Below are 24,882 nucleotides of genomic sequence, written 5' to 3'. Positions count from 1 at the left end.
GAGATGTCGTCACTGGTTAGTACCAAGAACGGGTTAAACCATACAGGTATCTGTTACCGTGGCTACTAAACCATACAGGTCTTTGTTACCGTGGCTACTAAACCATACAGGTCTTTGTTACCGTGGCTACTAAACCATACAGGTCTTTGCTTACATCAAATTAAGTTTTGTGTGTGTGTGTGTGTGTGTGTGTGTGTGTGTGTGTGTGTGTGTGTAGGTGGACAACACAGACGCAGAGGGACGGTTGATCCTAGCAGATGCTCTCTGTTACGCTCACAGCTTCAACCCCAGGGCCATCGTCAACGCTGCTACCCTCACTGGTTAGTACCCTCACTGGTTAGTACGCTCACTGGTTAGTACGCTCACTGGTTAGTACCCTCACTGGTTAGTACGCTCACAGGTTACTGGTCAGTACGTCACTGGTACCCTCACTGGTTAGTACGCTCACTGGTTAGTACCCTCACTGGTTAGTACCCTCACTGGTTAGTACCCTCACTGGTTAGTACCCTCACTGGTTAGTACCCTCACTGGTTAGTACGCTCACAGGTTAACCCCAGGTTATCCTCACTCGGTTAGTACCAACGCTTAGTACTCACTGGTTAGTACCCTCACTGGTTAGTACCCTCACTGGTTAGTACCCTCACTGGTTAGTACCCTCACTGGTTAGTACCCTCACTGGTTAGTACGCTCACTGGTTAGTACCCTCACTGGTTAGTACCCTCACTGGTTAGTACCCTCACTGGTTAGTACCCTCACTGGTTAGTACGCTCACTGGTTAGTACCCTCACTGGTTAGTACCTCACAGCTTCAACCCCAGGGTCATCGTCAACGCTGCTACCCTCACTGGTTAGTACCCTCACTGGTTAGTACCCTCACTGGTTAGTACCCTCACTGGTTAGTACCCTCACTGGTTAGTACGCTCACAGCTTCAACCCCAGGGTCATCGTCAACGCTGCTACCCTCACTGGTTAGTACCCTCACTGGTTAGTACCCTCACTGGTTAGTACCCTCACTGGTTAGTACCCTCACTGGTTAGTACCCTCACTGGTTAGTACCCTCACTGGTTAGTACGCTCACTGGTTAGTACCCTCACTGGTTAGTACCCTCACTGGTTAGTACGCTCACTGGTTAGTACCCTCACTGGTTAGTACCCTCACTGGTTAGTACCCTCACTGGTTAGTACCCTCACTGGTTAGTACCCTCACTGGTTAGTACGCTCACTGGTTAGTACGCTCACTGGTTAGTACCCTCACTGGTTAGTACGCTCACAGCTTCAACCCCAGGGCCATCGTCAACGCTGCTACCCTCACTGGTTAGTACCCTCACTGGTTAGTACCCTGTGTGTGTTGGTGAGACGGCCGTCGTTGTTCACTAACTGGCTAGTCTATTGTTCACTAACTGGCTAGTCTATTGTTCACTAACTGGCTAGTCTATTGGTCACTAACTGGCTAGTCTATTGGTCACTAACTGGCTAGTCTATTGGTCACTAACTGGCTAGTCTATTGGTCACTAACTGGCTAGTCTATTGGTCACTAACTGGCTAGTCTATTGGTCACTAACTGGCTAGTCTATTGGTCACTAACTGGCTAGTCTATTGGTCACTAACTGGCTAGTCTATTGGTCACTAACTGGCTAGTCTATTGGTCACTAACTGGCTAGTCTATTGGTCACTAACTGGCTAGTCTATTGGTCACTAACTGGCTAGTCTATTGGTCACTCGTGTTTTCTCTCAGGAGCGATGGATGTTGCTCTGGGTTCAGCAGCGACAGGAGTCTTCACCAACTCTGACTGGCTCTGGGAACAGCTTCACAAGGTAACACACACACACACACACACACTGAAAAGCCATCCTCTATTATAATTGGGTACGTTGGGTTCTTCTATCAAAATGGGTATGGAGGGTTATATACACACTGTGGTGTCTCTCTGTGTTAGGAGACACACTGGGTCTCTCTCTGTGTTATGGAGGTTAGGGTTACATACACACTGTGGTGTCTCTCTGTGTTAGGAGACAGGGTATGGAGGGTTACTGTGTTAGGAGACAGGGTATGGAGGGTTACATACACACTGTGGTGTCTCTCTGGTAACAGGAGACCGGGTGTGGAGGATGCCGTTGTTTCAACATTACACCAGACAGGTCACTGACTGCCAGCTGGCCGACCTCAACAACGTCGGCAAGTACAGCCGGTAAGAACACACACACACACACACACACACACACACACACACACAACATCTAGAAACAACCCTAAACAACTTCTGTGTTAATGCCATCTTACGTGTGTGTGTGTGTGTGTGTGTGTGTGTGTGTGTGTTGTGTGTGTGTGTGTGTGTGTGTAGTTCTGGCGGAGCCTGCACGGCGGCAGCGTTTCTGAGGGAGTTTGTGACTGCTCCTCATTGGGCGCACCTGGACATCGCCGGGGTGATGACCAATAAGGACGAGGTACGGTAGTCTTCTGGAACATTGACCTGTTTTTGATTTTTGTATTGATTTTACCGGGGTTCGTCTCACTGAGTTGAAATATCTTTTCCAAAAGAGACCTGGCCAAAATGGCAGCACACAAAGCTTAAAACATGTACAACATAAAACACTACAGTTTAAAGGTTAAAGGTTGACTTTGGGGGGGGGGGGGGGGGGGGGGGCGCTAAAATAAAGGCTTTAAACTGTAGAACTGATCAATGCAGCGTCATACCAGGTCAGTTCAACACACACTGGAGGAGTTACTGGCTAGCTACAGTGGCTAGCTTAGCTAACGACCATCAACACACACTGGAGGAGTTACTGGCTAGCTACAGTGGCTAGCTTAGCTAACGACCATCAACACACACTGGAGGAGTTACTGGCTAGCTACAGTGGGCTACTTAGCTAGCCATCAACACACTGGAGGAGTTACTGGCTAGCTTGGCTAGCTAACGAACATCAACACACACTGGAGGAGTTACTGGCTAGCTACAGTGGCTAGCTTAGCTAACGAACATCAACACACACTGGAGGAGTTACTGGCTAGCTACAGTGGCTAGCTTAGCTAACGACCATCAACACACACTGGAGGAGTTACTGGCTAGCTACAGTGGCTAGCTTAGCTAACGAACATCAACACACACTGGAGGAGTTACTGGCTAGCTTACAGTGGCTAGTGGCTTAGCTAACGACCATCAACACACACTGGAGGAGTTACTGGCTAGCTGGGCTAGCTACAGACCATCAACACACACTGGAGGAGTTACTAGCAGTGGCTAGCTTAGCTAACGAACATCAACACACTGGAGGAGTTACTGGCTAGCTACAGTGGCTAGCTTAGTGGCTCAACATCAACACACTGGAGGAGTTCTAACTAGCTTAGCATCAACACACACTGGAGTTACTGAGTTACTGGAACATCAGCTACAGTGGCTAGCTTAGCTAACGACCATCAACACACACTGGAGGAGTTACTGGCTAGCTACAGTGGCTAGCTTAGCTAACGAACATCAACACACACTGGAGGAGTTACTTAGCTAGCTTAGCTAACGACCATCAACACACACTGGAGGAGTTACTGGCTAGCTACAGTGGCTAGCTTAGCTAACGAACATCAACACACACTGGAGGAGTTACTGGCTAGCTACAGTGGCTAGCTTAGCTAACGAACATCAACACACACTGGAGGAGTTACTGGCTAGCTACAGTGACTAGCTTAGCTAACGTACTAGCTAAGACACATCAACACATACTGGAGGAGTTACTGGCTAGCTACAGTGACTAACACATACTGAGGAGCATACAGTGACTTAGCTTAGCTAACGTTACTGGCTAGCTAAGACACATCAACACATACTGGAGGAGTTACTGGCTTAGCTACAGTGGCTAGCTACAGTAAGACTCAACACATACTGGAGGAGTTACTGGCTAACGTAACGAACATAGCTAAGACACATCAACACATACTGGAGGAGTTACTGGCTAGCTACAGTGACTAGCTTAGCTAACGTACTAGCTAAGACACATCAACACATACTGGAGGAGTTACTGGCTAGCTACAGTGACTAGCTTAGCTAACGTACTAGCTAAGACACATCAACACATACTGGAGGAGTTACTGGCTAGCTACAGTGACTAGCTTAGCTAACGTACTAGCTAAGACACATCAACACATACTGGAGGAGTTACTGGCTAGCTACAGTGACTAGCTTAGCTAACGTACTAGCTAAGACACATCAACACATACTGGAGGAGTTACTGGCTAGCTACAGGGGCTAGCTTAGCTAACGAACTAGCTCTGTCGGTCACGGCGCGCATGATCAGAATGACACATCAATCACAACCCCTTCTGTTAGTGTTCTAGAACCATGACGACCACAACCCCTTCTGTTAGTGTTCTAGAACCATGACGACCACAACCCCTTCTGTTAGTGTTCTAGAACCATGACGACCACAACCCCTTCTGTTAGTGTTCAGGAACCATGACGACCACAACCCCTTCTGTTCTGTTCGGCTGAGGGGTTGGATTGCTGAGAGACGCTGGCTGTTGTCCTGTTGGACATTAACAATACACTTTTCTCTTTCACTGTTTGTCTCTCTCCAGGTTCCCTACCTGAAGAAAGGAATGTCTGGGAGACCGACACGAACACTGGTAGAGTTCGCTGCTGGACTGGCCAACCAAGCCTGAAGACACACACACACACCACACCTACACACACTGAGCTGGCTGGAGAAGGATTATTCTGTAGAGACAGAGACACTGGTACTGTGTAGAGTTACAGATGCTTCCCAAATAGCACCTTATTCCCTCCCCATAGGAGTCTGGTCTAAAGTAGTGAACTATATAGGGAATAGGATGCTATTTGGGATGTATCCTGAGTCATCTGGTAGTAGCCTGCTGTGCATCCAGAGGGCTGAAGAGGACATTTCCACCCCAGTGCCCCAGCACATGTAACATGCAAGAACGCAAGATGGTCTTTTTTTTGCATAGCGTTCTTGCGATGCATATTAGGGTAAAAATGAGGTTTCAGTGACAGTGAGTTAACCAACCTCTTCTGTCCAGTAGTTGTGGGAGAAACTAATGCTGAAGTTGGTGTGCACTTCTGCAAAAAAAAAACTGTCAAATATTATTATTGCCAGTCATTTAAATAAAACACCAATAAAACAATTTTGGGGGATCAATGTGTCTTGTCACTATATTATAGTGTAAATGACAAATTGTTTTAATTGCAAAACATTTATTTTAATCAAACCTTTTTTTATATATATAGTCATTAAGTAGAACCTATTACATTGCCAGTGTGGCATGTCCTAGTTGCTATATTTATCAACTTTTCGGACTACCCTGGCAACTTTTTTTTTTTTTCAAACAGCACCTAGCAACAAATGTAGCTACTTTTAAAAATTTGTTTGGAACTTTTAGCAACTTTTGAAAAGTGACTCAAACGCACGCATTTCCCCCTCTGACAAAAACGATTTTCTCTGTCACACAACTCAGTCACAACACACGTGCCTGGCTGCAATAGTGCATTGTGAGTGACGCCTGCAGCAAACCCAATGAATATAGTTGCTCACGAATGTTTGATCTTGAACAGAATTTACAACATCAATCAACATGTTTTCTCAATCAAAAGTGTACAGCCAGAAGAAGTACAGAAAAGAGTGGGACTCTGCACCTGAACAAATGTCAATTTGAGGAACGTTTTTGCGTATCATACGTAATGACGCAGATTTTACGTTATCACGCAATGACATCACAACGTCATTTTAGTTGGCAACACTGCAAACAACCATCTAGTATGTCTTCCTCCATGGGCAGCGGGATGTTCCCCGGCCAGCAGTCCGCTGGTCCTCACCCTGTCGGCGGCCCGGGTCAGCCGGGACTACTATCTGAGCTCCGGGGAACAGGGTCCAGGGCCCCAACACTCTGGTAGACGACCTAGAGGCTTCTTTCGAGGTACGACAGCAACAGCTAGCCGTGGTATAGCTAACGTAATGATACTAGCTAGCCGTGGTATAGCTAACGGAATGATACTAGCTAGCCGTGGTATAGCTAACGGATATGCTGGCCGTGGTATAGCTGGCCGTGGTATAGCTAACGTAATGATACTAGGCCGTGGTATAGCTAACCTAATGATACTAGCTAGCCGTGGTATAACTAACGGAATGCCGTGGTATAACTAACGGAATGATACTAGCTAGCCGTGGTATAGCTAACGGAATGATACTAGCTAGCCGTGGTATAGCTAACGGAATGATACTAGCTAGCCGTGGTATAGCTAACGGAATGATACTAGCTAGCCGTGGTATAGCTAACGGAATGATACTAGCTGGCCGTGGTATAGCTAACGGAATGATACTAGCTAGCCGTGGTATAGCTAACGTAATGATACTAGCTGGCCGTGGTATAACTAACGGAATGATACTAGCTAGCCGTGGTATAGCTAACGTAATGATACTAGCTGGCCGTGGTATAGCTAACGGAATGATACTAGCTGGCCGTGGTATAGCTAACGGAATGATACTAGCTGGCCGTGGTATAGCTAACGTAATGATACTAGCTATGGTATAGCTAACGCTAGCTGGCCGTGGTATAGCTAACGTAATGATACTAGCTGGCCGTGGTATAGCTAACGGAATGATACTAGCTGGCCGTGAGTATAGCTAACGGAATGATACTAGCTGCCGTGGTATAGCGTGATACTAGTATAGCTAACGGAATGATACTAGCTGGCCGTGGTATATGAATGATACTAGCTGGCATGGTATAGCGTAATGATACTAGCTAGCGTGGAATGATACTAGCTGGCCGTGGTATAGCTAACGGAATGATACTAGCTGGCCGTGGTATAGCTAACGAATGAAACTAGTACTAACGCTAGCTAGCCGTGGTATAGCTAACGTAATGATACTAGCTGGCCGTGGTATAACGCTAACGGAATGATACTAGCTGGATACTAGCTGGCCGTGGTATAGTTAATGTAATGATACTAGCTAGCCGTGGTATAGCTAACGGAATGATACTAGCTGGCCGTGGTATAGCTAACGTAATGATACTAGCTGGCCGTGGTATACGGAATGATACTAGCTAGCCGTGGTATAGCTAATGTAATGATACTAGCTCGCCGTGGTATAGCTAACGGAATGATACTAGCTAGCCGTGGTATACGGAATGATACTAGCTAACCGAACTAGTGTTACTAGCGTTAGCTAGCTACATTGTTGTTGTGCAGAGAGCAGTGTAGTCTGCTTAGGGGACAACGGCTCATCGTAATGTCTGGAACAGAGCGAATGGCATCAAACACCTGGAAACCAAACTAATGTGTTTGATGTATTTAATACCGTTCATTGATTTACGCTCTAGTCATTACTACGAGCCCGTTCGCCCAATTTAAGTGCCACCAACCTGGGCTGCAAGCATACTTTGCGTCTCGTGTTTTACTGGCTTTCCAGGACACAACTAGCACTTATATGTAACTCAATGTCATGTTATAGCTATAGCTAAGTACATTTTTATCTCTGGTCTGGCCTTACTGAAGCTAGTTAAGTGTTAGTCGTGAACTGTTAACCAGTTGTCTTGTGTCAGCAGGCTTGCTTTGCGTCCCTAGTGAGTCAAGACTACGTGAACGGAACCGACCAGGAGGAAATTCGGACAGGTGAGACCAGTAAAGTTCACGACCCAAAAGGGCACCGTATTCCCAGACGAGCTCCTAGGGTATGCATGGTTTTTCTCCAGCCCTGTTTTAACACCTGATTTAGCCAATCAGGGTCCAGATGAGCAGCTGTTTGGTAGAAGCAGGTGTTTTACAGCAGGGCTGTAGCAAAAACCTGCACACCCAGTAATTCAGGAGGAGAGTTGGCTAGCCTTGGGGCAGTTAGCATTGTAAACAGTTTGAAACACATTCATTAAAAATATATATTTATTTAATTACTTTGCTTATCTAGCTAAAATTAACTGACTTGCATGTTGTGAGTGTCTCTCTCTCTTTAACCTGTCTCTCTTTAACCTGTCTGTTTCTCAGTCTCTCTCTCTCTAACCTATCCTGTCTGTTTCCCTGTCTCTCTCTCTAACCTGCCTGTCTCTCTCTCTCTAACTTGTCTGTTTCTCGGTCTCTCTCTCTCTATTCTGTCTCTCTCTATTCTGTCTCTCTCTATTCTGTCTGTTTCCCTGTCTGTCTCTCTCTCTCTCTCTAACCTGTCTGTTTCTCGGTCTCTCTCTCTAACCTGTCTCTCTCTAACCTGTCTCTCTCCCCAGGTGTGGATCAGTGTATTCAGAAGTTTCTGGATGTCGCCAGACAGACAGAATGTTTCTTCCTGCAGAAGCGTCTTCAGTTATCAGTCCAGAAACCCGACCAGGTGGTCAAAGAGGTAGGTGATACTGTATACCAGGGGTATTCAATTCATACCCTACCACCTGTCCCAGGTCTAAATCAGTCCAGAAACCCGACCAGGTGGTCAAAGAGGTAGGTGATACTGTATACCAGAGGTATTCAATTCTTACACTACCAGGTGGTCAAATGGCCATTTAATAGTGAACCTGGTGTCCCAGGTATTCAATCAGTCCCTGGTTACACTAACCAGCTTTGGTGTCCCAGGTCTAAATCAGTCCCTGGTTTAATCACCTACCTGGTGTCCCAGGTCTAAACCAGTCCCTGATTAGAGGGGAATCACCCACCTGGTGTCCCAGGTCTAAACCAGTCCCTGATTAGAGGGGAATCACCCACCTGGTGTCCCAGGTCTAAACCAGTCCCTGATTAGAGGGAAGAATGACTGGTGTCCCAGGTCTAAATCAGTCCCTGGTTAGAGGGGAATCACTCACCTGGTGTCCCAGGTCTAAATCAGTCCCTCGTTAGAGGGGAATCACTCACCTGGTGTCCCAGGTCTAAACCAGTCCCTGATTAGAGGGGAATCACCCACCTGGTGTCCCAGGTCTAAACCAGTCCCTGGTTAGAGGGGAATCACCCACCTGGTGTCCCAGGTCTAAACCAGTCCCTGATTAGAGGGGAATCACCCACCTGGTGTCCCAGGTCTAAACCAGTCCCTGGTTAGAGGGGAATCACCCACCTGGTGTCCCAGGTCTAAATCAGTCCCTGGTTAGAGGGGAATCACCTACCTGGTGTCCCAGGTCTAAATCAGTCCCTGGTTAGAGGGGAATCACCCACCTGGTGTCCCAGGTCTAAACCAGGCCCTGATTAAGAGGGGAACAATGGGAGAGAAAAGCCAGTGGAAATGGGTTCTAGAATTTGATGGCTCTATATGGATTAGGGTGAAGTCGCTGGGTTCTAGAATTTGATGGCTCTATATGGATTAGGGTGAAGTCGCTGGGTTCTAGAATTTGATGGCTCTATATGGATTAGGGTGAAGTCGCTGGGTTCTAGAATTTGATGGCTCTATATGGATTAGGTGAAGTCTCCACTAGATGCTGATCTTGGGTCAGAATTTGATGGCTCTATAGGATTGGGGGAGGGGAGGCTTATCTTAGTCTCCACTTCACCAGTATGGGGATGTTCTGGGTCAGCCTCCCTCTGCTGTTAACATTTTCTCTTCTCTACTGGTGTTAGGACATGGTTAAACAGCTAGTCCATCTCTTCTCTATTCTGGTGTTAGAACAGCCTCCCTCTGCTGTTAACAGCTAGTCCATCTCTTCTCTATTCTGGTGTTAGGACAGCCTCCCTCTGCTGTTATAACAGCTAGTCCATCTCTTCTCTATTCTGGTGTTAGAACAGCCTCCTCTGCTGTTAACAGCTGGTCCATCTCTTCTCTATTCTGGTGTTAGGACAGCCTCCCTCTGCTGTTAACAGCTGGTCCATCTCTTCTCTATTCTGGTGTTAGAACAGCCTCCCTCTGCTGTTAACAGCTGGTCCATCTCTTCTCTATTCTGGTGTTAGGACAGCCTCCCTCTGCTGTTAACAGCTGGTCCATCTCTTCTCTATTCTGGTGTTAGGACAGCCTCCCTCTGCTGTTAACAGCTAGTCCATCTCTTCTCCCTCTCTCTTCTCTCCAGGATGTGTCTGAGCTGCGGAATGAACTCCAGAGGAAAGAGCTGCTTGTTCAGAAACACCTGTCTAAGCTGCACCACTGGCAGCAGGTACGTCCTCCGTGACCCGGAAACTGATACGTTGTTGAGGAGTGTGTAAATGTGTTGGTAGGCCAACAGAAGGCTGTCCTCACTTCCTCCATAGCTTCCCTTTAGACCAGGAAGCAGAGTCCTCCATAGCCTCCTTTTAACCAGGAAGTAGAGTTCTCCCCTTCTCCATAGCCTCCTCTAGGCCAGGAAGCAGAGTCCTCCCCTCCTCCATAGCCTCCTTCAGACCAGGAAACAGAGTCCTCCCCTCCTCCATAGCCTCCTTTAGACCAGGAAGCAGAGTCCTCCCCTCCTCCATAGCCTCCTTTAGACCAGGAAGCAGAGTCCTCCCCTCCTCCATAGCCTCCTTTAGACCAGGAAGCAGAGTCCTCCCCTCCTCCATAGCCTCCTTTAGACCAGGAAGCAGAGTCCTCCCCTCCTCCATAGCCTCCTTTAGACCAGGAAGCAGAGTCCTCCCCTCCTCCATAGCCTCCTTTAGGGGCCAGGAAGCAGAGTCCTCCCCTCCTCCATAGCCTCCTTTAGGCCAGGAAGCAGAGTCCTCCCCTCCTCCGTAGCCTCCTTTAGACCAGGAAGCAGAGTCCTCCATAGCCTCCTTTTAACCAGGAAGCAGACTCCTCCCCTCCTCCATAGCCTCCTTTTAACCAGGAAGCAGACTCCTCCCCTCCTCCATAGCCTCCTTTAGGCCAGGAAGCAGAGTCCTCCCCTCCTCCATAGTCTCCTTTTAACCAGGAAGCAGATTCCTCCCCTCCTCCATAGCCTCCTTTAGGCCAGGAAGCAGAGTCCTCCTCCATAGCCTCCTTTAGGGGCCAGGAAGCAGAGTCCTCCCCTCCTCCGTAGCCTCCTTTAGACCAGGAAGCAGAGTCCTCCATAGCCTCCTTTTAACCAGGAAGCAGACTCCTCCCCTCCTCCATAGCCTCCTTTAGGCCAGGAAGCAGAGTCCTCCCCTCCTCCATAGCCTCCTTTAGGCCAGGAAGCAGAGTCCTCCCCTCCTCCATAGCCTCCTTTAGACCAGGAAGCAGAGTCCTCCCCTCCTCCATAGCCTCCTTTAGGGGCCAGGAAGCAGAGTCCTCCCCTCCTCCATAGCCTCCTTTAGGCCAGGAAGCAGAGTCCTCCCCTCCTCCGTAGCCTCCTTTAGACCAGGAAGCAGAGTCCTCCATAGCCTCCTTTTAACCAGGAAGCAGACTCCTCCCCTCCTCCATAGCCTCCTTTTAACCAGGAAGCAGACTCCTCCCCTCCTCCATAGCCTCCTTTAGGCCAGGAAGCAGAGTCCTCCCCTCCTCCATAGTCTCCTTTTAACCAGGAAGCAGATTCCTCCCCTCCTCCATAGCCTCCTTTAGGCCAGGAAGCAGAGTCCTCCTCCATAGCCTCCTTTAGGGGCCAGGAAGCAGAGTCCTCCCCTCCTCCATAGCCTCCTTTAGACCAGGAAGCAGAGTCCTCCTCCATAGCCTCCTTTAGGGGCCAGGAAGCAGAGTCCTCCCCTCCTCCATAGCCTCCTTTAGGCCAGGAAGCAGAGTCCTCCCCTCCTCCGTAGCCTCCTTTAGACCAGGAAGCAGAGTCCTCCATAGCCTCCTTTTAACCAGGAAGCAGACTCCTCCCCTCCTCCATAGCCTCCTTAGCCTCCTCCCTCCTCCAGAGCCTCCTTTAGGCCAGGAAGCAGAGTCCTCCATAGCCTCCTTTAGGCCAGGAAGCAGAGTCCTCCCCTCCTCCGTAGCCTCCTTTAGACCAGGAAGCAGAGTCCTCCATAGCCTCCTTTAGGCCAGGAAGCAGAGTCCTCCCCTCCTCCTTTAGACCAGGAAGCAGAGTCCTCCCCTCCTCCATAGCCTCCTTTAGGCCAGGAAGCAGAGTCCTCCCCTCCTCCATAGCCTCCTTTAGGCCAGGAAGCAGAGTCCTCCTCCATAGCCTCCTTTAGGCCAGGAAGCAGAGTCCTCCATAGCCTCCTTTAGGCCAGGAAGCAGAGTCCTCCATAGCCTCCTTTAGGCCAGGAAGCAGAGTCCTCCATAGCCTCCTTTAGGCCAGGAAGCCCTCCATTTTTAGGCCAGGAAGCAGAGCCTCCTTTAGGCCAGGAAGCAGAGTCCTCCATAGCCTCCTTTAGGCCAGGAAGCAGAGTCCTCCATCCTCCGGCCTGGAAGCAGAGTCCTCCAGCCTCCTTTAGGCCAGGAAGCAGAGTCCTCCATAGCCTCCTTTAGGCCAGGAAGCAGAGTCCTCCATAGCCTCCTTTAGGCCAGGAAGCAGAGTCCTCCATAGCCTCCTTTAGGCCAGGAAGCAGAGTCCTCCATAGCCTCCTTTAGGCCAGGAAGCAGAGTCCTCCATAGCCTCCTTTAGGCCAGGAAGCAGAGTCCTCCCCTCCTCCATAGCCTCCTTTAGGCCAGGAAGCAGAGTCCTCCCTTCCTCCATAGCCTCCTTTAGGCCAGGAAGCAGAGTCCTCCCCTCCTCCATAGCCTCCTTTAGGCCAGGAAGTAGAGTCCTCCATAGTCTCCTTTAGACCAGGAAGCGGAGTCCTCCCCTCCTCCATAGTCTCCTTTAGGCCAGGAAGCAGAGTCCTCCATAGCCTCCTTTAGGCCTCCTCCATAGCCTCCTTTAGGCCAGGAAGCAGAGTCCTCCATAGCCTCCTTTAGGCCAGGAAGCAGAGTCCTCCATAGCCTCCTTTAGACCAGGAAGCAGAGTCCTCCTCCATAGCCTGCTTTAGACCAGGAAGCAGAGTCCTCCTCCATAGCCTGCTTTAGACCAGGAAGCAGAGTCCTCCCCTCCTCCATAGCCTCCTTTAGGCCAGGAAGCAGAGTCCTCCCCTCCTCCATAGCCTCCTTTAACCAGGAAGCAGAGTCCTCCCCTCCTCCATAGCCTCCTTTAGGCCAGGAAGCAGAGTCCTCCCCTCCTCCATAGCCTCCTTTAGGCCAGGAAGCAGAGTCCTCCTCCTCCATAGCCTGCTTTAGACCAGGAAGCAGTCCTCCCCTCCTCCATAGCCTCCTTTAGGCCAGGGAAGCAGAGTCCTCCCTCCTCCATAGCCTCCTTTTGACCAGGAAGCAGACTCCTCCCTCCTCCATAGCCTTCTTTAGGCCAGGAAGCAGAGTCCTCCCCTCCTCCATAGCCTCCTTTTGGCCAGGAAGCAGACTCCTCCCCTCCTCCATAGCCTCCTTTAGGCCAGGAAGCAGAGTCCTCCCCTCCTCCATAGCCTCCTTTAGGCCAGGAAGCAGAGTCCTCCCCTCCTCCATAGCCTTCTTTAGGCCAGGAAGCAGAGTCCTCCCCTCCTCCATAGCCTCCTTTAGGCCAGGAAGCAGACTCCTCCCCTCCTCCATAGCCTCCTTTTAACCAGGAAGCAGAGTCCTCCCCTCCTCCATAGCCTCCTTTAGGCCAGGAAGCAGAGTCCTCCATAGCCTCCTTTTGACCAGGAAGCAGAGTCCTCCATAGCCTCCTTTTGACCAGGAAGCACAAGTGTATTCTATATGAGTGAAATCTGACACTCCCCCCCCCTTGTTTTCTGGGAGGAGAAATGATACACTAGTCTATCACGTTACACCTTTCATGTTGCGACCCCTGGAAACCTCATTTACCTGTGGAGGAGTGTCATTTCATACAAGCGTGCTTTAGTCCACTTTCCCTCCTCGCCACCTCTCCTCGGTTTACCTTTTGACCTTTTTGGAAAGGAGACGAGAGTGGACGGAGGAGTTGATTAAATCTAATTGAGAAAAAGGCCGTGTTCTACTTTGCTGGCTCAGTGCCGCTTCACTTCCTGGATCCTGTCTCGTTCTGTTTTTGAACGGGGCTTCAAGGAATATATCAAATTGATGAAAATCCTTTTAAGATATATAGGTGACATATCAGGTCTGTAGGTAATGTGTCTGGTCCAGCATCATGATACCATGTCTGTCTGTAGGTAATGTGTCTGGTCCAGCATCATGATACCATGTCTGTCTGTAGGTAATATAATGGCTGTTCTGTTCTGTAATATAATGTCTGTAGGTAATATGTCTGTTCTGTCTGTAGTTAATATCATGGCTGTTCTGTCTGTAGTTAATATAATGTCTGGTCTGTCTGTAGGTAATATCATGTCTGGTCTGTCTGTAGGTAATATCATGTCTGGTCTGTCTGTAGGTAATATCATGTCTGGTCTGTCTGTAGGTAATATCATGTCTGGTCTGTCTGTAGGTAATATCATGGCTGTTCTGTCTGTGGTTAATATGTCTGTTCTGTCTGTGGTTAATATGTCTGTTCTGTCTGTGGTTAATATGTTGTTCTGTCTGTAGTTAATATGTCTGTTCTGTCTGTAGTTAATATCTGGCTGTTCTGTCTCTAAATATAATGTCTGTTCTGTCTGTGGTTAATATAATGTCTGTTCTGTCTGTAGGTAATATCATGTCTGTCTGTTCTGTCTCTAGGTAATATAATGTCTGTAGGTAATATCTGTTCTGTCTGTAGGTAATATGTCTGTTCTGTCTGTAGTTAATATCATGGCTGTTCTGTCTGTAGGTAATATAATGTCTGGTCTGTCTGTAGGTAATATAATGTCTGGTCTGTCTGTAGGTAATATAATGTCTGGTCTGTCTGTAGGTAATATCATGTCTGGTCTGTCTGTAGGTAATATAATGTCTGGTCTGTCTGTAGGTAATATAATGTCTGTTCTGTCTGTAGGTAATATCATGTCTGGTCTGTCTGTAGTTAATATAATGTCTGGTCTGTCTGTAGGTAATATGTCTGTTCTGTCTGTAGGTAATATAATGTCTGTTCTGTCTCTAGGTAATATAATGTCTGTTCTGTCTGTAGGTAATATAATGTCTGGTCTGTCTGTAGGTAATATCATGGCTGTTCTGTCTGTAGGTAATATAATGTCTGGTCTGTCTGTAGGTAATATAATGTCTGTTCTGTCTCTAGGTAATATAATGTCTGTTCTGTCTCTAGGTAATATAATGTCTGTTCTGTCTGTAGGTAATATAATGTCTGTTCTGTCTGTAGGTAATATAATGTCTGGTCTGTCTGTAGGTAATATCATGGCTGTTCTGTCTGTAGGTAATATAATGTCTGTTCTGTCTGTAGGTAATATAATGTCTGTTCTGTCTGTAGGTAATATAATGTCTGGTCTGTCTGTAGTTAATATCATGGCTGTTCTGTCTGTAGGTAATATAATGTCTGGTCTGTCTGTAGTTAATATCATGGCTGTTCTGTCTGTAGGTAATATAATGTCTGGTCTGTCTGTAGTTAATATAATGTCTGGTCTGTCTGTAGGTAATATGTCTGTTCTGTCTGTAGGTAATATGTCTGTTCTGTCTGTAGGTAATATGTCTGTTCTGTCTGTAGTTAATATGTCTGTTCTGTCTGTAGGTAATATCATGTCTGTTCTGTCTGTAGGTAATATCATGTCTGTTCTGTCTGTAGGTAATATCATGTCTGTTCTGTCTCTAGGTAATATAATGTCTGTTCTGTCTGTAGGTAATATCATGTCTGTTCTGTCTGTGGTTAATATAATGTCTGTTCTGTCTGTAGGTAATATCATGTCTGTCTGTTCTGTCTGTAGGTAATATCATGTCTGTTCTGTCTGTAGGTAATATCATGTCTGTTCTGTCTGTAGGTAATATCATGTCTGTTCTGTCTGTAGGTAATATCATGTCTGTTCTGTCTGTAGGTAATATCATGTTTGTTCTGTCTGTAGGTTCTGGAGGATGTCAGTGTCCAGCATCGTAAACCGTCAGATCTCCCTCCACCTGGACCCCTGGCCTTCCTGGAACAGGCCTCAGCTAGTCTACCTGCTGCACCACTCAAACAGACCTGACACACACACCTGTCTCTCTCTTCACCTGGACCCCTGGCCTCAGCTAGTCTCCTGCTGCACCACTCAAACAAACCTGACACACACACCTGTCTCTCCCTCCACCTGGACCCCTCATCTGCTGCACCACTGACCTGACACACACCTTTCTCCCTCCACCTGACCCCTGGCCTCAGCTAGTCTACCTGCTGCACCACCAAACAGACCTAACACACACACCTGTCTCTCCCTCCACCTGGACCCTGGCCTTCCTGGAACAGGCCTCAGCTAGTCTACCTGCTGCACCACTCAAACAGACCTAATGACACACCTGTCTCTCTCCTGGAAAGTACATCATCTTTGTTTTCTTTTTGACTTGTGTAAATATTTCTGTTGTTTTGTCCTGACAGAATAAATGAGTTTGGATCAGAACACCATCTGTTGTTTAGTCCTGACAGAATAAATGAGTTTGGATCAGAACACCACCTGTTTTGTCCTGACAGAATAAATGAGTTTGGATCAGAACACCACCTGTTTTGTCCTGACAGAATAAATGAGTTTGGATCAGAACACCAGCTGTTGTTTTGTCCTGACAGAATAAATGAGTTTGGATCAGAACACCACCTGTCGTTTTGTCCTGACAGAATAAATGAGTTTGGATCAGAACACCACCTGTTTTGTCCTGACAGAATAAATGAGTTTGGATCAGAACACCACCTGTCGTTTTGTCCTGACAGAATGAGTGAGTTTGGATCAGAACACCACCTGTCGTTTTGTCCTGACAGAATAAATGAGTTTGGATCAGAACACCAGCTGTTGTTTTGTCCTGACAGAATAAATGAGTTTGGATCAGAACACCACCTGTCGTTTTGTCCTGACAGAATAAATGAGTTTGGATCAGAACACCTGTTGTTTTGTCCTGACAGAATAAATGAGTTTGGATCAGAACACCAGCTGTTGTTTTGTCCTGACAGAATAAATGAGTTTGGATCAGAACACCAGCTGTTGTTTTGTCCTGACAGAATAAATGAGTTTGGATCAGAACACCACCTGTTTTGTCCTGACAGAATAAATGAGTTTGAAGAACACCAGCTGAGAATAAATTGGATCAGAACACCATCTGTTGTTTTGTCCTGACAGAATAAATTAGTTTGGATCAGAACACCACCTGTTTTGTCCTGACAGAATAAATGAGTTTGGATCAGAACACCACCTGTCGTTTTGTCCTGACAGAATGAGTGAGTTTGGATCAGAACACCACCTTCGTTTTGTCCTGACAGAATAAATGAGTTTGGATCAGAACACCAGCTGTTGTTTTGTCCTGACAGAATAAATGAGTTTGGATCAGAACACCACCTGTCGCTTTGTCCTGACAGAATAAATGAGTTTGGATCAGAACACCTGTTGTTTTGTCCTGACAGAATAAATGAGTTTGGATCAGAACACCAGCTGTTGTTTTGTCCTGACAGAATAAATGAGTTTGGATCAGAACACCAGCTGTTGTTTTGTCCTGACAGAATAAATGAGTTTGGATCAGAACACCACCTGTTTTGTCCTGACAGAATAAATGAGTTTGGATCAGAACACCAGCTGTCCTGACAGAATAAATGAGTTTGGACTATCTGTTGTTTTGTCCTGACAGAATAAATGGTCAGAACACCAGCTGTCGTGCCTGACAGAATAAATGAGTTTGGATGAACACCAGCTTGTTTTGTCCTGACAGAATGAGTTTGATCAGAACACCACCTGACGTCCTGACAGAATGAGTGAGTTTGGATCAGAACACCAGCTTTTTTGTCCTGACAGAATAAATGAGTTTGGATCAGAACACCAGCTGTCGTTTTGTCCTGACAGAATAAATGAGTTTGGATCAGAACACCAGCTGTCGCTTTGTCCTGACAGAATAAATGAGTTTGGATCAGAACGAAAAATCAATCTAAGAAAGATGTCAATGATTTACATCTTTTTAGAAGGTGCCAATGATTTTGGACGTTGTGGATGTGAACCAGAGAATTGGTTTATGTGAACCAGAGAATTGGTTTATGTGAACCAGAGAATTGGTTTATGTGAACCAGAGAATTGGTTTATGTGAACCAGAGAATTGGTTTATGTGAACCAGAGAATTGGTTTATGTGAACCAGAGAATTGGTTTATGTGACCGTTGTTCTGTATAGATCTTGTGATGTCACTATTAGAGGTCGACCGATTAATCGGAATGGCCGATTTTAATTAGGGGCCGATTTCAAGTTTTCATAACAACCGGTAATTTTGGGTGCCGATTTCAAAAATATGTGTGTGTGTATATATATATATTTTTACCTTTATTTAACTAGGCAAGTCAGTGAAGAACACATTCTTATTTTCAATGACGGCCTAGGAACAGTGGGTTAACTGCCTTGTTTAGGGGCAGAACGACAGATTTTCACCTTGTCAGCTCGGGGGATCCAATCTTGCAACCTTACAGTTAACTAGTCCAACGCTCTTAACCACCAGCCTCTCAGTGCACTCCACAATGAGTCTGCATGTTACGCGTACTGCAGTAGGAGCCAAGGTAAGTTGCTAGCTAGCATTAAACTTATCTTATAAAAAACAATCAATCATAATGACTAGTTAATAACTACACATGGTTGATGATATTACTAGTTTATCTAGCGTGTCCTGTGTTGCATATAATGCAACGCTGGGGGAGTTATAAAAGCGCATTTGCACAATCGTTGATAAACCACAAACATCAATGCCTTTAAAATCAATACAGAAGTGTATATTTTTTAAACCTGCATATTTAGCTAAATGAAATGTAGGTTATAGGCAATATTAACCAGGGAAATTGTGTCACTTCTCTTGCATTCATTGTACGCAGAGTCAGGGTATATGCAACAGTTTGGGCAGCCTGGCTCATTGCCAACTAATTTTACATAATTATGACATAACATTAAAGGTTTTGTTGGAACAGCAATATTTAGACTTAGGATGCCACCCGTTAGATAAAATACCGAACGGTTCCGTATTTCACTGAAATAATAAACGTTTTGTTTTCGAAATTATCGTTTCCGGATTCGACCATATTAATGACCTAAGGCTCGTATTTCTGTGTGTTATTATGTTATAACTAAGTCTATGATTTGATAGAGCAGTCTGACTGAGCAGTGGTAGGCAGCAGCAGGCTCTTAAGCATGTGTTATGTTTTAACTAAGTCTATGATTTGATAGAGCAGTCTGACTGAGCGGTGGTAGGCAGCAGCAGGCTCGTAAGCGTTTTGCCAGCAGCTCTTCACTGTGCGTCAAGCATTGCGCTGTTTATGACTTGAAGCATATCAACCCCCGAGATGAGGCTGGTGTAACCGATGTGAAATGGCTGGCTAGTTAGCGTGCGCTAATAGCGTTTCAAACGTCACTGCTGGGTTAGAACCAATATGTGCTGCGTCAGGTAGGTTCCTGCTGGGTTAGAACCAATATGTACTAGTTTATCTACTGCTGTGAACCAATATGTGCTTAATCTGCTGGGTTAGAATCAATATGTAACTACACAGGGGTTGCTGGGTTAGAACCAATATGTACTAGTTTATCTGTGTCAGGTAGGTTACTGCTGGTTTAGAACCAATAATCACTGTTAATATGTGCTAGGTACTGCTGGGTTGAACCAATATGTACTGTGCTGGGTTAGAACCAATATGTACTGTGTCAGGTAGGTTACTGCTGGGTTAGAACCAATATGTGCTCCATCAGGTAGGTTACTGCTGATTAGAACCAATATGTGCTAGTTTAGGTAGGTTACTGCTGGGTTAGAACCAATATGTACTGCGTCAGGTATTAAGAACCAATATGTACTCGAGGCAGGTTACTGCTGGGGGAACCAATATGTACTGCGTCAGGTAGGTTACTGCTGGGTTAGAACCAATGTACCGTCAGGTAGGTTACAAACCACAAACATCAATGCCTTTGGGTTAAAATCCAATAGGTTACACAGAATCATAGGTAGGTTCCTTGGGTTAGAACCAATATGTAAACCAATATGTTGTGTCAATAGGTTATGCTGGTTTAGAACCAATATGTAACCAGGTAGGTTACTGCTGGGTTAGAACCAATATGTACTGCATTCAGGTAGGTTACTGCTGGGTTAGAACCAATATTTGTACTGGGTTAGAACCAATATGTACTGTGTCAGGTAGGTTACTGCTGGTTTAGAACCAATATGTACTGTTCAGGTAGGTTACTGCTGGGTTAGAACCAATATGTAGACTTAGGTAGGTTACTGCTGTTAGAACCAATATGTACCGTCAGGTAGGTTACTGCTGGGTTAGAACCAATATGTACTGAAATAATTAACGTTTTGGGTTAGAACCAATGATGTTGTTCAGGTAGGTTACTGCTGGGTTAGAACCAAATGTGCTGTGTCAGGTAGGTTACTGCTGGGTTAGAACCAATATGTGCTGTAGGTTCCTGCTGGGTTAGAACCAATATGTACTGTTGGGTTAGAACCAATATGTACTGTGTCAGGTAGGTTACTGCTGGTTTAGAACCAGTACTGCGTGGTAGGTTACTGCTGGGTTAGAATCAATATGTTATAACTAAGTCAGGTAGGTTACTGCTGGTTAGGCCAATATGTACTGTGCTGGGTTAGAACCAATATGTACTGTGTCAGGTAGGTTACTGCTGGTTAGAACCAATATGTGCTCCATCAGGTAGGTTACTGCTGCGTTAGAACCAATATGTGCTGCGCTGGTAGGACTGCTGGGTTAGAACCAATATCAGGTAGGTTACTGCTGAGATAGAAGCTGGTGGTAACTGATGTTAGAAATGGCTGGCTAGGTTACTGCTGTTAGAACCACATAATACTCGTTTCAAACGTTACTGCTGGGTTAGAACCAATATGTGCTGTTTCAGGTAGGTTACTGCTGGGTTAGAATCAATATGTACTGCGTCAGGTAGGTTCCTGCTGGTTAGAACCAATATGTACTGTACTGGGTTAGAACCAATATGTACTGTGTCAGGTAGGTTACTGCTGGTTAGAACCAATATGTACTGCGTCAGGTAGGTTACTGCTGGGTTAGAATCAATATGTGCTGCGTCAGGTAGATTACTGCTGGGTTAGAACCAATATGTACTGCTTCAGGTAGGTTCCTGCTGGGTTAGAACCAATATGTACTGTGCTGGGTTAGAACCAATATGTACTGTGTCAGGTAGGTTACTGCTGGGTTAGAACCTCCATCAGGTAGGTTACTGCTGGGTTAGAACCAATATGTGCTGCGTCAGGTAGGTTACTGCTGGGTTAGAACCAATATGTACTGCGTCAGGTAGGTTACTGCTGGGTTAGAACCAATATGTACTGCGTCAGGTAGGTTACTGCTGGGTTAGAACCAATATGTACTAGGTAGGTTACTGCTGGGTTAGAATCAATATGTGCTGCGTCAGGTAGGTTCCTGCTGGGTTAGAACCAATATGTACTGTGCTGGGTTAGAACCAATATGTACTGTGTCAGGTAGGTTACTGCTGGTTTAGAACCAATATGTACTGCGTCAGGTAGGTTACTGCTGGGTTAGAATCAATATGTGCTGCGTCAGGTAGGTTACTGCTGGGTTAGAACCAATATGTACTGCTTCAGGTAGGTTCCTGCTGGGTTAGAACCAATATGTACTGTGCTGGGTTAGAACCAATATGTACTGTGTCAGGTAGGTTACTGCTGGGTTAGAACCAATATGTGCTCCATCAGGTGTATTACTGCTGGGTTAGAACCAATATGTGCTGCGTCAGGTAGGCTACTGCTGGGTTAGAACCAATATGTGCTGTGTAGGCAGGTAGGTTACTGCTGGGTTAGAACCAATATGTGCTGTGTCAGGTGTATTACTGCTGGGTTAGAACCAATATGTACTGCGTCAGGTAGGTTACTGCTGGGTTAGAACCAATATGTGCTGCGTCAGGTGTATTACTGCTGGGTTAGAACCAATATGTACTGCGTCAGGTAGGTTACTGCTGGGTTAGAACCAATATGTGCTGCGTCAGGTGTATTACTGCTGGGTTAGAACCAATATGTACTGCATAATGGGACTGGTCCAATATGGATCTCACCTGCTCTCCCTGGAGGGGAAGAGAGAGACCAATGGACACCTCTGTTACTCTTTGTAAAGTTTGCTGGTTTACAGAACACACACGCTCATACACCCACACCCACACCCACACCCACACCCACACCCACACCCACACCCACCACCCCATCCTCTCTCCTCCTACTGTGTGTATAACGCTTCGACGTTATGAAAGCCCTGCTGCTCGCTGATTGGTCGTTGCTTTAGGAACTCCGCGTCTCACTATCATCACTCCATTCCCGGGGCCAATCAGAGCGCCCGCTCGGCCCCCTGACGTCAGTCTCCTCTCCCCTCGTCCAATCAGGCTCGTAGATAATACTGTACTAGTCGCCACACGGCAGCCTCTCACTCAGGTAGACGGATCCACAGCTGCACCAAGGTAATATATTAACATATAATATTAATGCTCTTAAATCTATTCTAAAACGAAACATTTGTTTTATATTCTAACGCAGAGGTAACTTTTGCGGTCTGATGCCAGATAGGGTTTTTAATACCGACTGTTGCGATGGGTCAGATATATGGTACTGTACTGTAAAGCTTTATAAATGTTTAGGTGCCGTGTTACGTTGTTCACCGGACAAATAACGAGACAAAGTAGCCAACGTTCAGATAAATGTTTAGGTGCCGTGTTATGTTGTAGTTGTTGTTCACCGGACAAATAACGAGACAAAGTAGCCAACGATCAGATAAATGCGCAACGGTAAGAGAAACTCGGTGCGAAGAGAAGTCTAGGTATCTAACCGACGCAGGAATGAAACATTGCTCTCCTTCGCAAAGGGACACTGACGTCTTACAGCTGTTTAGTCTCTATTTAACCGAGTTGACAAAACAATACCATTATATTTGAAACACTCCTGTAAAGCGGCAAGTTGAATGTTTCTATAACATCTAGTGAGGATTGTAAAAAAAAAACTTTTTACGGACATATTTTTCACTCTAATAATTCGCATGATCCAGTTGATCAGACTGTTATTGGACATAAGAAGTGGTGAGTCTGTAACGGCTCGATAATATAATAATGGGTCTGGTTCAATATGGATCTCAACTCCGTGACATTGTTACGCAAGCAGTCATATTCCATACTGGTGATCACTGATAGAGGCTTTCTCATTGTCAATCTGTACACAGTAATAATACACACGAACCCCTTTCCCTGAATAATTGTTGTTTTCATCTTGTTTATTTCTTGTCATTTTTTTTGCAGTATTGTTAAAAAATTGTTAAAAAAAATAAAATAATCAAAATATATTTTATATTTGAGATTCTTCAAAGTAGTCACCCTTTTGCCTTGATGACAGCTTTGCACACTCTTGGCATTCTCCCAACCAGCTTCATGAGGTAGTCACCTGGAATGCATTTCAATTAACAGGTGTGCCTTGTTAAAAGTTCATTTGTGGTATTTCTTTAATTCTTAATGCTTTTGAGCCAATCAGTTGTGTTGTGACAAGGTGGGGGTGGTATACAGAAGATACTATTTTACCAAATAGGGCCAAGTCCTTATTATGGCAAGAACAGCTCAAATAAGCAAAGAGAAACAACAGTCCATCATTTCTTTAAGACATCAATACGGAACATTTCAAGAACTAAAAGTTTCTTCAGGTGCTATGATGAAACTAGCTCTCATGAGGACAGCCACAGGAAAGGAAGACCCAGAGTTACCTCTGCTGCAGAGGATAAGTTCATTAGAGTTAACTGTCTCTCATGAGGACCTCCACAGGAAAGGAAGACCCAGAGTTACCTCTGCTGCAGAGGATAAGTTCATTATTAACTGAGTTAACAGGAAAGGAAGACCCAGGTTACCTCTGCTGCAGAGGATAAGTTCATTAGAGGTCTATCATGAGGACCGCCACAGGAAAGGAAGACCCAGAGTTACCTCTGCTACAGAGGATATGTTCATTAGAGTTACCATCCTCAGATTGCAGCCCAAATAAATGCTTCACAGAGTTCAAGTAATAGACACATCTCAACATCAACTGTTCAGAGGAGACTGTGTGAACCAGGCCTTCATGGTTGCATTGCTGCAAAGAAACCACTACTAAAGGACACCAATAATAAAAAGAGACTTGATTGGGCCAAGAAACACGAGCAATGGACAATAGACCAGTGGAAGTCTGTCCTTTGGTCTAATGAGTCCAATGGTTCCAACCGCCATGTCTTTGTGAGACGCAGAGTAGGTGATCGGATGATCTCTGCCTGTGTGGTTCCCACCGTGAAGCATGGAGGAGGAGGTGTGATGGTGTGGGGGTGCTTTGCTGGTGACACTGTCTGTGATTTATGTAGAATTCAAGGCACACTTAACCAGCATGGCTACTACATCATTCTGCAGCGATACACCATCCCATCTGGTTTGCGCTTAGTGGGACTATCATTTGTTTTTCAACAGGACAATGATCCAACACACCTCCAGGCTGTGTAAGGGCTTTGTGACCAAGAAAGAGAAAGATGGAGTGCTGCATCAGATAACCTGGCCTCTACAATCACCTGACCTCAACCAAAATGAGATGGTTTGTGATGGGTTGGACCGCAGAGTGGAGGAAAAACAGACAACAAGTGCTCAGCATATGTGGGAACTCCTTCAAGACGGTTTGGAAAAGCATTCTAGCTGTCATCAAGGCAAAGGGTGGTTACTTTGAAGATTCTCCAATATAAAATATATTTACTACATGATTCCATATGTGTTCATAGTTTTGATGTCTTCACTATTATTTTACAATGTAGAAAAAAGTAAAAACAAAGAAAAACGCTTGAATGAGTAGGTGTGTCCAACCTGTTGACTGGAACTATATGTCCTGGTCAGTCTGAGAATATTTCTGTATATATGTCCTGGTCCAGAGGTTTTCCCTGTATATTTCTGTATATATGTCCTGGTCCAGAGGTTTCCCCTGTATATATGTCCTGGTCAGTCTAGACTCTAGAGGTTTTCCCTGTATATTTCTGTATATATGTCCTGGTCCAGAGGTTTCCCCTGTATATTTCTGTATATATGTCCTGGTCCAGAGGTTTTCCCTGTATAT

General features: G+C 45.9%; 3 pseudogenes; 2 read left to right on the top strand and 1 right to left on the bottom strand.

The window, feature by feature from the left end:
• The window catches only part of LOC135569100 (cytosol aminopeptidase-like), a 10,877-nt pseudogene extending 5,738 nt beyond the window's left edge, over window positions 1–5,139 (top strand).
• The window catches only part of LOC135569101 (methylsterol monooxygenase 1-like), a 101,093-nt pseudogene that overhangs the window by 54,106 nt on the left and 22,105 nt on the right, over window positions 1–24,882 (bottom strand).
• On the top strand, window positions 5,715–16,494 carry LOC115120781 (mediator of RNA polymerase II transcription subunit 28-like; annotated as a pseudogene).

Source organism: Oncorhynchus nerka, unplaced genomic scaffold (assembly GCF_034236695.1).
Source record: "Oncorhynchus nerka isolate Pitt River unplaced genomic scaffold, Oner_Uvic_2.0 unplaced_scaffold_1206, whole genome shotgun sequence".
Taxonomy (NCBI): Eukaryota; Metazoa; Chordata; class Actinopteri; order Salmoniformes; family Salmonidae; genus Oncorhynchus; species Oncorhynchus nerka.
This window is presented reverse-complemented; position numbering and strand designations above follow the sequence as displayed.